Below are 12,880 nucleotides of genomic sequence, written 5' to 3' on the forward strand. Positions count from 1 at the left end.
GGGAAGCTAGATGGAACTGAAAAACAAAACTTTCTTCAAAGTTTGATTAAGGAGCAGTGAGAAATCTTGATCTCCTTGTCTTTCCTAGAACCCCAAGGGCCTGTCCCCTCCCCACTCTAGAAGAAACCTGGATGTTTACTCTCCCAAGGTCTTAACTGATAAAACCTTGGGCCTTGAGAATATGGGGTACCAAGAAGGATGGGGGTGATGTTTTGATATCAAAAATAAGAGATTAAGAGAAAATCTGTCTGCTGAAAAGCGAGTCACCAGCTCTCTCCCTATTCAAATCCTAAGCCCCAGAAGTCAGCTTTACAACAGCAAACTCGAATGGGAGATTAAAGACTCCAAGACTCACAGAAATTGACCTTTGGCAGTCCCACAAATAAATGGCCTGGGTTTCTGTCTGATCAATCTACAGTGAAGTGCATCAGTTGACAGGCACTACTGCACCACCACCATCACGACTACCACACCCTATGCCCCACAAACAAAACCACATGAAGAGTTGCCAAATATCAGCTTGATGTATGTTTCGAAGAGCCTAGGATGATTAAGCATTTGAGAAAATATTTAACATAGAGGTCAGAAATAAAATTCAAAAAACAGGGAAAGAAACAGAAGAAAAAGAGGCAATACTGTGAGCAGAAGGAAATATGAGAAGAGTTAATATCCATAGGTATTAAAAAGCAAAAATATTCACTGGATTATATTGGACATGGTTGCAATAAAAGACAATGAGAAAAAAAAAGAAATATTAGAAATAAAAATAGGCCAGGCATGGTGGCTAATGCCTATCATCCCAGCACTTTGGAAGATGAAGGTGGGAGGATCACTTGAGCCCAGGAGTTTGAGACCAGCCTGGGCAACATGGAGAAACCCTGTCTCTACAAAAAAAATACAAAAATTAGCCAAGCGTAGTGGCACATGCCTGCAGTCCCACTTATTCAAGAGGCTCAGGAGGGAGGATCACTTGAGCGCAGGAGGCAGAGGTTGCAGTGAACCAAGATTGTGCCACTCTACCCAACCTGGGCAACAGACAAAGGCCCTGTAAAAAAAAAAAAAAAAGAAAAGAAAAGAAAAGAAAGAAAAAGAAATATTAGATATAAAAATGATAGGAACATACATTTAAAAATGTATTGGGCATGTTTCAAGGTAAGTTAAGGAAGCCAAACATAAGAAAAAAGTGATTTTTTTCTCAGCCCTCATCTCTCTGTTCTCCTCTTACCCTTCTGAGTCTACAATGACTATTATTCTACACTCTATGTCCAGGTATCACTTTAAAAAAAAAAAAAAAAAACTTTCATTTTAGGTTCAGGGATATATGTGCAGATTTTTTATATAGGTAAACTTGCGTCATGGAATTGGTGGCAGGGGTGGGGGTATTGTACAGATTATTTCATTACCCAGGTAGTAAGCCTGGTATGCAATAGTAATTTTTTCTGATCCTCTCCCTCCTTCCATCCTTCACCCTCAAGTAGGCCACTTTCTTTATATCTGGAATCCTTCTTGGACTGACAGGAAGACTAAACTCATTCATTCATCTACACAGAATTATTATTGAGTCCCCACTGTGCCAGGGACTATTCTAGGAGCTCAGAATTTACCCACCTATCCTGGTGCTTATACTGTGGGACCTACGACAAGAGTACAAATTAATAAAATGTACCATATGCCTAGCTATATAAAGCCATTCATCAAGTTAACAAATGACTGAATAAAATGCATTTTCTCTTCCTACCCTAAAAAAATATGCCTTTATGAATTTCAAGTTCAGGTTTAGAATTCTCAAACCCCATGAAATTCCCTGCCAGAACATAAGGGTGTAATGAGGAGAGCCAGCCTTCAGTCCCAGGTCTCCCCCCTTTTATCCTCTCCTCCGTTCTGCCCTGCAAAGGTCTTCCTGCATATTTGTGTGGACACTTCTAACCCTGTCTAAGCTCTATTTACACTTTCTGAGAAAAACACATGAGTATAGGGGTGAACTCAGAAAGAGACCTAGGGAGACCCTGGAAGCAAGCTTAGGCTCACTTGAGAAAGGAACTCCAAGGCTCTCAGTATTCACAGTATAGACTATTAAAGGGGCTAAGTTCTCTGTGTGGAGAGATACTTCCTTTACTCCACCAGGAACCAGCATTTCAGGCTTTCTCCTGTAACTACAGCGCTGCAAGGCCTCACTGGGTAAACTATAGTGGTAGACCAAGTAATAAAGAGACGTCCCCTAGCCTCGGGGATTTTCTTTACCAACCTTGCAGATTTTTCTTTTTCTTCACTGCCAGTGAAACCATCTGAACAGAAAGTTTTCTTTTTCAGGACTTTCTTATTTTTCCCTTTAGTAGTAATTCAATTTCTTCAATAGAAATAGTTTTATATATGTTATACACACACATATACTTATTGAATATGTATATATGTATATAGACCAATAATAGATTGTGTGTGTGAGAGAGAGAGTTCAGCAGTTTGTGGCTTTTAAGGAATCACTCTATTTCATGTGAATTGTCAAATTTATATGCTTAGGCTTATTTATAATATTTTCTTATCCTCCTTTTAATGTCCATGTGATATTCTGCTTCACATATAAGCTGGGCTTTTCTGAGATTTCTGCAGGACTTCTCTGCAAGACTATGGGTCAGTTATGAAGGAAGATTCAGACCTTCCTTCTTGCACACAGTACCTAACATAAGGTAAATATCTCCAATGCTGGGAACAGGCACACAAATTGCCCTGCACCTACTACAAATAGGTGGTATCATATTAGATGTAGAATTACAGCACAAGATCAATCTGCAGGTGGACATACACTTTTCCATGGTTCTTTGCAAGGAATGATGAGCATCTTTGGTGAATTTTTCAACTTCTATCAATAATACCATTTTTAAATATCTGAGAGTTTGTTTCAAGTTGCTATGATTGAGCCACTGTTTTCAACATCTTCTGAATTACTACCTGGTCAATATTTCCAGCATCACTGGGAATAACTTCAAGGTGGTAATTACTTGCAATGGTGCTAATTTCAGTTTTTTTAGATGGAGTTTTGATGATCTGATGTTCAATTCTCAACTTTTCCACCCCAACACCATAAAGTTCATGTAGAACACACATAGCACTTGTCTTTTTTCCAGCACCTGATGGTCCATGCACTTGAAGGTGAGGAACGTCACCATCATGCACCAGGTTGTACAGCTAGGCCACCTGCTCCCTGTGATACCCCATCCATCCCAGGACTAGGGCTGGTACGTGTCCATCCAGAGGCTCATGAAAGCTTGAGCTCCTGGGGTGTGATGCATGAAAGTCTCAGACACGTGTCTGTCTTTTTAATAATAACCATTCTGGCCAGTGTGAGATAGTACCTCATCATGGTTTTGATTTGCATTTCTGAAAAGACAAAACTTAATACTAGTTTGGTGCATGAAATTTGTATTCTGAAGTCAACTTTAACTCACAGAGTTACAATATATTTGTAATATCTCCTATCTGCCTGCCCTGAAAGGTGAGACTATCGACTTAAACAGCACTTTCACTACAAGGTGTGACTACAAAGGAAACTAGGGGACACATGCTAGCGTTAGAAACATTAAATCAAATACCAATAATGAACTTTCTAGCTGAATCTGGCAGCCGTGAGATTTTCTGCAGAGTCCAAATCCCACCTAAATATCACTTGTCTTCTAACTAATTCTTTGCTTTCATTCCATTCTGACCACCAGTTTCCTGACTGTAATTGTTAACATACAATACCTTTCCATGTATCCATTTCTAAAATTATAGCTTGCTTTGTGATGATTACAGCTTAGAGGGATGTATCTTCCCTCCTTAACACTATTGGTCTGCAAATCACCATGTAGCAAAGGTTATTTCTACGGGAGTCCTACAGATGGCCAATTTCTCAGGGAGACTTGCCCTAATTTTCATGTGGAAACATCTCCCCAGCCTCATTGTAGATACCGAGATTCATATGGCCTGTGAATATGAGAAAGGAAGTCAGTCTTCACTCCACTTACACCTGTGAACCCAAAAGTATCTGAGACAGGTCTTAATCAATTTAGAAAGTTTATTTTGCTGAGGTTAAGGACACATCCACGATACAGCCTCAAGCGATTCTGACATGTGCCTAAGATGGTTGGGGAATAGCTTGTTTTTATACAACTTAGGGAGACAATGCATCAGTCAATATATGTAAGATTTACACTGGTTTGATCTGGAAGTGTGGGACAACTCTAAGCTGGGGTTTCCAGGTCATAGGTAGATTTAAAAATTGTCTGATTGGCATTTGGTTGAAGGAGTTATTATCAATAGAAAGGAATGTCTGGTTTACAATAAAGGGTTGTGAATACCTGTTTTATTGTGTAGATGAAGCCTCCAGGTATCAGGCTTCAGAGAAAAGAGACTGTAAATGTTTCTCATCAAACTTAAAGTCTGTGTTGATGTTAACACTCCTCAGCTTTTCCCTGAATTCCCAAAAGGAAGAGGGTATAATGAGGCATGTCTGACCTCCTTTCCCATGATGGCCTGAACCAAGATTTTCAGGTTAACTTTAGAATGTTCTCAGATGAGAGGAGGGGTCCACTCAGATGGTTGGGGGCCTTAGAATTTTATTTTTGGCTTACATGCCCAAGTTCAGATTGTAAGATCAAAGTGGTAACAGAAGATAAGTAAAGCAGGCTGAACCACCAGATGTGGGTGATCATGATGAGACCTAGAGAGGACTGATTTGGGAGGACTAGCGATGAGCTAAAAACCATAGGAATACTCTGAGGATGGTGGAGCATGGTGGGAGGACATATGCTTTTGACCAATGTAAAATTCCAAGTTCAGGTATCTGTGGTCAAACAAAAAAACTCAGTCCTCATCACTGGAGCTGACCAGAGAAATATGAATTCCCAGCTTTTCAAGAAGTCCCAAAGGCCAAGCCAGGGCACCAGCTATAAGCCTGGGCAAAGCAGCTTTCTCGAGTTTAGACACTTTCCAAAGAACCCTGATAGATAGGAGCTATCTGCTAGAAGCACTCCCAGCATTTGGGAAAATAAATCCTTCAGTCCTGATAATCTGGGTGTTCTCTATAGTCCACCTCTTGCAATACTAGGATACAATTTTTCAAGTTAACTCGGAACAGTTACTGAATGATCCCAATACACCTCTCTTCCTAGGGGAAACTTAGAAAAAGAAGATTAACGGAAAAATATATGGCCCTTGCTACTGTAACTGGTCTTGAAGTCACAACTGACACTCATTGACTGTCAGGCTTTTTTCCTTTACTTTCATTCAGGATTCCCTTCATCCTCAGTTAACACCCCCACTTGTCTCTGTGGCTTGCTTTGCGGTATGATCCACACCCACATGCCTAAGAAACCTGAGTCCCCGGTCACACAGGCTTCTTAGGCCATGGCTGCTACACTTGTTCATTTGCCATGAAAATTTGGCAAGGATATAGCTGAAAGGTGCCCAAGTGCATCATCTGAGTACCAAATATATTTTTCCTGTCCCCATTATAACAGTAACCCTTTCTCCTTCTGATAATCATTATTAATTGTCCCTTCTAAGATGATGACTCTTCTTATTTCCTGTTCTTCACTTTCCAACTTGAAGTAACCAGCTATTAGCCATAGCTAGTACTTCAATGGAACTCTCACTGCATCTTCCTAGTTGGAAGTGTTTCTCCTGGGTAACTAACATATTTAGGATTCTAGATTTGGGGTACAAGAAACATAAATTCCCCTAAGGGAATTACTGATCGTGACAGTGAGCAGTGTACGTCTGCTTCCATGCCTTGGTTGATAGAACAATGTGTCCTACCTATTTGAGACATCAGTACCATAGTAAAGATTTCGCCATTTTTGCCTGTTGGATCCAGCGCACACGTGCACACACACACAGTCCCTTACATATGATCCAGGCCCATACCAGTAGAAGTTGGCTACGTTTCCCCTGCTATAGTCTTTCTGATTGTAGTCTCTTTACTCACTTCTTACACCCAACACAACTTCAACTGGATTCTGTTGTAACTTAATCCTGGTCATTGACCTTGTGGCCTGTAGGGGAGGTGAGGGCAGATCCTAAAAAGGAGTATCATGCTGTCATGAAGTTCACAGAACCTGCATCATCTTTAATCAAGAGAAAAGATATGTATAGTTTACACACAAAAATTACAGTAATATAATATTCTGTGTTTTCTGTGTACTTGCTATTATTGGTGAGTTTTATATTAGAAGGTTTCTTATTGCTTGTTACCATCCTTTTCTTTCAGATTGAAAAACTTTATTTAGCATTTCTTACAGAAAAGTTTTGATACTGATGAAACCTCAGCTTTTCTTTGTCTGAGGGGAGGGGTTATTTCTCCTTAATATTTGAAGGATATTTTCACTGAATATGTTATTCTTTGATAAAAAGTCTTTTGTTTGTTTTTCCTTCAGCACTTTAAATATGTCATGTCACTCTCTCTTGGCCTGTAAGGTTTCTGCTGAGATATCTGCTGCCATATGGATTAGATCGTCTTTATATGCTATTCATTTCCCTTCTCTTGCTGCTTTTAGGATCTTTTCTATATTCTAGATCTTTGGGAGTTTAGCTATTAAATGTCTTTTGGGAGTTTGATTATTAAATGTTGTGATGTTGTCTTATTTGGGTTAAATCAGCTTGGTGTTCTGTAACCTTGTACTTAAATATTAATACCTGCCTCTAGATTTATAACCCTATATGTTAATATCTTTTTGAATAAACATTCTACTCTGATCTTGATCTGAACAACCTCTTTAAAAGCCAATAATTCTTAAATTTGCCCTTTTGAGATTATATTTTAGATCTTATAGGCATGCTTTATTTTATTTTTTTTCTTTTGTCTCCTCTGACTCTATTTTCAAATAGCATGTCTTCAACCTCACTAATTCTGCTTAATTCTGCTGTTGAGAGACTCTGATGTGTCCTTTAGTATGCTAATTGAATTTTTTAGGTCCAGAATTTCTGCTCAATTTCTTAAATTATTTCAATCCCTTTGTTAAATTTATCTGATAGGATTCTAAATTACTTCTCTGTGTTATCTTGAATTTCATTGAGCTTCCTCAAAAAAGCTATTTTGAATTCTGTCTAAATGGTCACATATCTCTGCCAATCCAGCATTAGTCATTGATGCCTTATTTTATTCTTTTGGTGAGGTCTTGATGTTTGTGGATGTTTGTCTGGTCATTGAAAGATTAAGTATTTATTGCAGTCTTCAGAGTCTGGGCTTGTTTATACCCATCCTTCTTGGGAAGGCTTTTCAAGTATTCAAAGGGAAATGAGCCTTGTGATCTAAGTAAGTCTTTGGCTTTTGGTGACTTTAGCCATACTCATTAATACTGTCTCTTTCAAACTCATAGGAGTACTACCTGGTGGTCTTGGATATGATCTGAGAGAATTCCCCAGATTGCCAGACAAAAACTTTTGTTCTCTTCTCTCACTTCCCCCAAATAAATAGAGTCAATCGTCAATCTCTCTCTCTCTCTCTATCTTTCTCAAGAAATTACAAATTGTAGAGTTGTTCTTTTTTTTTAATTATTTTTTTTCCTCTGGGCAAATTTCTTATTTGGAGCTTCTTAGGAATGTTGAGAGAAAATACCATACTAACTTAAAGTCAGCACCTTTTCTTCAATTAATTTATTAAAAACATACTGACAGTACTGTTTTACCATGCGTTTATCAAAAATAATGCAGATACTTCTAGAAAGTTATTTTGCATGCCATTTAGCTATTTTCATGGAAATTAGTCACATCTGAGGTCTCTCTCTCTCTTACCCCCCTCTCTCTCCCTCTCTCTATCTCTATGCTGATCTACCTGGCGCTGGGGGAAGGTGACATAAGCATCCCTGTGACAACCACCACTAGAACTGTGCTGGGTCAGACCTGTATACAGCCAGCACAGCACTGAGTCTTGCCCAGTGCCCACGGTGGCTGCTGCCTGCATTACCACCAATGTTGACTTAAGGACCAAGGGCTCTTCAGTTAGCAGATGGTGAATCCAGCCAGACTTGTGTCCTTTCAGGGCAGTGAGCCATTCCTCATCCCAGAGCAGGCATGCAAATGCTGTCCAGGAGTCAGGTCCTTAAGTTAGAAACCTTAAGAATCTTCTTGGCGGCTCTATTCTGCTGAGCTAGCATTCAAGCTGTAAGACAAATTCCTTCCCATTCTTTTCTTTTCCTCAAGCAAAATGAGTCTCATCCGTGGCTACAACTGCCCCAGGCCCATGGCAACTACTGCTGATGCTCAGTCAAGGCTCAGGTGCTCTTCAGTCATCTTGTGGTAAATGCTGCCAGGCCTGGGCTCTTCCTTCCGGGCGGTAGGCTCCCCTCTGGCCCAGGCCAGGCCCAGAAATGCCATCCAAAAGCCAAAGACTGGAATTGGGGGTTCAGGAGTCTGTCTGATGTTCTACCCCACTGTGGCTGAACTGGTACTCAAGCTGCAGGACAGAACCTGCTTTATTCTTCCCCATGCTTTCCTCAAGGATGAGTCTGTCCAGCAATGGTCACCAGAGCTGGGAATGTGCTGGGACATAGCCGAAGCCAGCATGCTCAGAGTCTCCCCAAGGCCCACAGTGAGTACTACCCGAGTATCACTGATGTTTATTCATGGCCCAGGAGCTCTTCAGTCAGCAGGTAATAGATCCATCCAAGACTGGTCCTTTTCATCATGGCAGTGAGTTTCCTCTGGCCCATGGTGTGCCTAGAAATGTTGTCTAGGAGATACAGCCTGGAATGGAGGCCTCAGGACTCCGCCTGGTACCCTTTTTTTTTTCTACTGTGGCCGAGCTGGTATCCAAGCTGCAAGGCAGAGTCCTCTTTACTCTTCCCTCTCCTCAAGCGGAAGGAAGGAATCTCTTTTGGAGCTGCAATCGGCACTGCCTGGGGTTGGGGGAGGGTGACGCAAGCTCTCCCTTGGCAACCCCAGCTGGTATCTCACTAAGTCACATGCACTCCAAGTCTAATGGCTCCAAGACCAGCACAGCACCAGGATTTGCCCAGGATTTGCAGTCCTTTTCACCTAAACTGCCTTTCAAGTTTATTTAGGACCTCAGAGTGCTTTAGCCTGAGGTGTGAGGGCTTATCAGAACTCAGGTTCCAAACATGGGGATGGATGATTTCCCTCTGGTGAGGGCTGGTTTAAATACTTGCTCTGGGTGCCAGCTGGATTCTGCCTTGTATTGTTTTCCACTGTGGCAGACAGAACTGAGTTCCAGAGCAGAGTCCCACAATTACTGTGCTTTCCCTCCCTCAAATGTACATATTCTCTTTCCCCACCATGTGTCTGCTACTGGGGTTTTTTTTTTTTTTTTCACAGTTTCAATGGAAACTTTTATTTTTTATTTAATGAATCATCAACTTCACCTCCCTACCTACAAATGGAATTTCATCTTGTTTCCACGCTGAGTAGTGAAACGTTGAGAAAGCTAATCAGAATAAGCTACATCAAAAGAGACCTAAGCTAACACAGCTCACTAACAGGCAAAATATAAATATATGCACTCTAGAATGCACAATGGTTTAGTCACTAAGAAATTCAAATGGGATCTTGAAGAATGTAGGCATATCCAGGGTGCAGTAAAGATGAGCTGAGATGCTGTACAACTGTTTAAGGGTTCCTGGCACTGCATCTCTTGGCCACTAGCTGAATCTTGATATGGAAGGTTTTGGCTAATACCAAGTGGAGATGCAGGAAATGCTAAGTTGGCTAAGGGTAGGGGTGGGGTTGGCAAGTGAAGACTGTCCTTCCTACCCTATTTAGTGCCTCTTTCAGGGATAGGAAGTTAAAACCAGGTACTGTGATTGCTCACCTGATTTTTGGTTTTTATGAAGGTGCTTTCTTGTGTAGATAGTTGTTCAATTTAATGTTCCTGGGGAGGGGGCCGCCATCACTGGAGGGTTCTATTTGGCTGTCTTGCTCCACCTCCTCTCAGACACTGCTCTCTTCAGGTTAAGATAGTGGTGAGAAAAGGAGGCTGATAAAGGAGTTGTCTATGTGCAGTTGGTTGTTAAGTGGGGTTGAGTATAGAGAGGAGGGAGAAAATATTTTTAGGGAAAGACAGTTTAGGGTTAAGGAAGAAACATTTGGAAAAACCTGGAAGCAATATTTGATAACATGTTTGGAGGTAAGGTAAACATGGGTGAAAAAACAACATGTAAGCCAGGCGTGGTGGCTCACTTCTGTAATCCCAGCACTTTGGGAGTTCGAGACCAGCCTGACCAACATGAAGAAACCTTGTCTCTACTAAAAATACAAAATAAGGCAGGCACGGTGGTGCATGCCTGTAATCTCAGCTACTCAGGAGGCTGAGGCAGGAGAATCACTTGAACCTGGGAGGCAGAAGTTGTGGTGAGCCGAGATCGTGCCATTGCACTCCAGCCTGGGCAACAAGAGTGAAATTTCATCTCAAAAAAAAATGTAGGTGCTCTTCAAGGCTGAGGATATGGAAAGAAAAGCACACTATGCTCTTACAATTGAAACCTATGTACGCAGCACTAAGAAGTTCAGGCTTTCTCCTAAAGACCTTGGGAAGATTTGGAAGTTTTCAACCAGAAAGTCCCACTGGTTTAACCATAGCAGGGAGTAAAACAGGATTTCAGATCACAAGACCACTTAGAAGGCATGATAGCAACACATATGGGGGAGAATTTGCTCCAAAAAGACATTATGGCACCTGTACTCTGTGTCTACACAAAATACAGTCTCTGGATGGAGAATGTGGCAAAGGAGCCCCTAGGACTTCTTGTGTATTTGGAGATGCTGTTCTTGGTATCAAACAGAAGACTTGCAAACATTTGTTTGGGATACTGCTTTGGCTTCTCTGAAGGAAAAATCATTGTCAATTTTGGGGGCTTAAGAGTCATTGTCTTTAAAACACCAAATTGGGTTTTCAAATACTTAATTAAAAATGAAAACAAAGTTTAAATATTTGGGTAAATTTTTATAATGTAAGGCAGTTAAAAAGAAGTCATCCTCAACTCTCCCAAGATTTTGACATCTAAAGCTTGATGTTATGATTTTAAAACGTACTTAAAATTTTGTGTGTTTTAAAGCTGGATGAAATGTGAGATACCACCAGGAAGTCCCTGATGAAAACAAAAACCGCTCCACATGCGAGCTGCTGCAACAGCCCACCTCTGACCTCCGCCCCCACACTTTCCGAAGTACCCGTCTACACACGCTGAACCTCTGCTGAAAAATCTTCCCTGGCCACACGTTGCCCACCAGACACTATCTTAACATGGAGGTGAGTCTACAAGGCCTTCCTTGGCCTGAAGGGCCCTAAGCCAGATAGCCATTCTATGGTGTTCCCTCTTGCTCATGCATGGAGTTTTCTGTTCTCCTGACACACCCGTCACATCTCTAAAATGGTGATCCATGCCACCATCCCATTCTTCCCTCTTTGCCTGCATTTCAAGACTAATCTCAAATTTCCCTAAGTGGGAAAACTTCCAGGAACTTCCAACTCAGACATCCCTATGCCTGTGTAGAAAGAAAACAGGTGGGTACTAAGAATTACTTCTGAGGGGAAGGGTGGAGATCAGCTCTACCCAAGGCAGAGGTGCAGGTGGATGCCTTCCCACTGTGGTTACTCAGAGGCAGACTACTCACTTATACTCCTCAGCTACACTTTTGCAGGTGGAGTCCACTACCAACTAATATTGCTTTATTTGATTCCACTAGGCAGCTCGCTCAAGGACAGAATGCCCAGGCAGCCCTCTCTGCCAGCTGACAGCTTATCAAGTTTATCCCGCCATAATATGTGTCAACAAGATTCTCTGTGCCCTGATTGCCTGAAATTTGCTTTTCTTCTTTCTCTTCTTTCTGTTAGCAATTCTCATTTGATTTTCTCACTCAAATGATGACTGATCTCCTCAAATGTGATTAATTTCCATGAAAATAGCTAAATGGCATGCAAAATAACTTTCTAAAAATATCTGAATTATTTTTGATAATAACAAACACATGGTAAAACAGTACTGTCAGTACATTTTTAATAAATAATTGAAGAAAAGCTGCCAACTTTAAGTTAGTATGGTATTTTCTCTCAATATCCCTAAGAAGCTCCAAGTAGGAAATTTGCCCTGAGAAAATAAAAACAAAATTAAAAAGAAGAACAACTCTACAATTTGTAATTTCTTTAACTCATCAAGTTTTTTTTACTGTTATATTTCATGTTTGCTGATAGAAGAGGTATTACAATCCAGTGAAAAAAATGTGAATTTGGAGTTTAAATCTTGACTGTTCCAATTGTGTAACCCGAGGCAAGATACATAGCTACTCATCAGAAGCCTTAGTTTTCTGATCAATAAAATGGACTTAATAATGTAAAACTTTATAATTTTGAAGATAAATTGAAATAAGCAATGTAAGTTCTTTGAGAACATAGTTGAAAACAATTTTTGTCTCCTGTCTTTGGCAGAATATTCTTATGTGTTAAACCAACCACTAAAAACGCTTGCAATTGATGCATGTTGCTAAGACACATTTCCTAAGGAAGATAGAAAGTCTCTGGACATTGTAATGTGCTGTAGAACACCTGGCCCAAGCTGAAGATAAATAAATTGACCTAATATAAAGAATGACACAGTGTATGTGTTCATGCAGAGGAAAGGATGGGAGGAAGTCAAAAGCCCCTGTGCTGCTATGATACCAGCTATTCTAATAACATTGGGATTAACAGGCCAAGAGAGCACGCAATCAGCATATCTTTTTTTTTTTTTAAGACAGAGTTTTGCTCTTGTTGCCCAGGCTAGAGTGCAATGGTGCAGTCTCAGCTCACCACAACCTCTACCTCCTGGGTTCAAGTGATTCTCCTGCGTCAGCCTACCAAGTAGCTCAGATTACAAGCATGAACCACCATGCCTGGCTAATTTTGTATTTTCAGTAG

At 40.7% G+C, this 12,880-nt stretch overlaps 1 pseudogene; it reads right to left on the reverse strand.

The window, feature by feature from the left end:
- Positions 1-427: 427 nt before the first annotated feature.
- On the reverse strand, positions 428-3,257 carry LOC116538217 (annotated as a pseudogene).
- Positions 3,258-12,880: the final 9,623 nt, after the last annotated feature.

Source organism: Sapajus apella, unplaced genomic scaffold (assembly GCF_009761245.1).
Source record: "Sapajus apella isolate SASKATOON/1434 unplaced genomic scaffold, GSC_monkey_1.0 scaffold4, whole genome shotgun sequence".
Lineage (NCBI taxonomy): Eukaryota > Metazoa > Chordata > Mammalia > Primates > Cebidae > Sapajus > Sapajus apella.